A 1,727-nucleotide genomic window follows, 5' to 3' on the forward strand; every position below is an offset into this window, starting at 1 on the left:
GGAGCTGGCAGCTTCCTAACACCCTCCACAGCAGAGCCATCCCCTGTAGGAAAGGTAACTGCATTACTTACTGCCTCACTCAGGCAGTCTCAAAGTCACCCAAGCATAGCTGATCTAATTATTTTTGCAGCACTGTGCAGCATTATTGCCATGATTTAATCCTGCCCAGGATCATTACACACCCTGGTACCGTTAAGAAAGCAATTATGACACTGACCCATGTTTTCAGGGAGCTGGGCAGGTAAGTGCCTTTGTCATCTATCAGAAGGTAATTTTCTAATGTGATTAAGAGCCTCTCTAGAAGAAGATAATGTACTTACCTGCTGCCTTTCAAGGATGCCTTCAAGTCTGACTTAAACTAGGGTACAGTGAATAACTTAGGGGGAAAAACCTCCCAAAACACAAGTATTAGCTGTGTAAGATAAAGCAGACAGAACAGGTTTGTTCCAGGTGATGGTAGGATGAGGACAGTTAAACAAACATTAACCAAAAGTTCAAAATCAAGTGTAAAAAGGCTTTTCCACATTGCAGGAACAGTGGAGTGGGGTACTGTGCTGAGTGGAGGCACAGGCTACTGAAAAACAGCAGGTCCAGTCATCCTGGAGTATCAGGCATGTGTTCCACTAGAACCAGTCCTGCTGCTGCCATGCACAGCCTGCAACTCGTGGAAGAGAGGTAAAAATATGAGTGCTAAAAATAATTTCAGCTTCAGCCCCGTGCTGGGTCACAAAGAGCAGAATCAATGCTGGGTTCTGCTCCAGGCAGATGGATGGCAATGGAATGATGTTATTCAAAACACTCAGTCCAGGGAGACAGAAAAATCAGCAACAACAAAGGAGCACTCCAAGGTTAACAATTCCTACCATTTTACAGTGTCACCCTGAATTTCTAAATAAAATGTACTTATTAGGGGAAAAGAAAGGAAAATGTCAGTGTAGGAAGCTCCTAGAGGTCAAACAGAAGTTGCTTTAGGGATGCAATTCTTGGGCTGGTAAAACTCAGCCAGATGGGGAAAGACAGCAGCAGCAATTAATTGTCATTTGTACTTAAAGAAAAAATACACAAACCATTCTGGCACACCTGAGAATCCAAGCTTCTTTTGTAAAAACATCTAAGCCATCCTCTTCATTCCTGACTTCTCAATTAAGTGGCAAAAACTCTGTTATTAACTCCTTGAAGATGTATTAAACACCAACTGGCCTTCCCTGCTGGAGCAGATTGCTGCACTAGTTTGGAAAAGGAGGAAAAGAAAATTGATGTCTAAGTGTAAGGAATTAACCTGCATAAATATGGAAAGAAACAGAAGGGTGACTCCTATGTGCTCAAGTTAGGAATTATTAATAAATGAGCAAAACTCCCAAACTCATGCTTTTGCAGTTCTGTTCCACTCTCCACCAAACATAAAAAGTCTGAATCATTTATGACCTAAATTATTTATAACACAGATATATTTTTGACTTAAATTAATTTCAGCAGCAAAATCCCAAGCATCTTACCCAGGGTAGGTTGCAGGGTTTATTTTTTCCCTTCACATCACAAAGGGAAAAAGAAAAAAAAAACCCTCCTGTCTTTCAGGCTGGATGCCTAGAAGACATTAATTGATCAATTCTTTTCAGAGTTGGGTATGAAAACTCCTCTGTGCCATGTTACACAACTTCTTACCTACTAAGGAAGAGAGGAGTTAAAGATCCGATAATAATAAATTCAAAATGCTGCAACTGGACTAA

Source organism: Geospiza fortis, unplaced genomic scaffold (genome assembly GCF_000277835.1).
Source record: "Geospiza fortis unplaced genomic scaffold, GeoFor_1.0 scaffold1278, whole genome shotgun sequence".
Lineage (NCBI taxonomy): Eukaryota > Metazoa > Chordata > Aves > Passeriformes > Thraupidae > Geospiza > Geospiza fortis.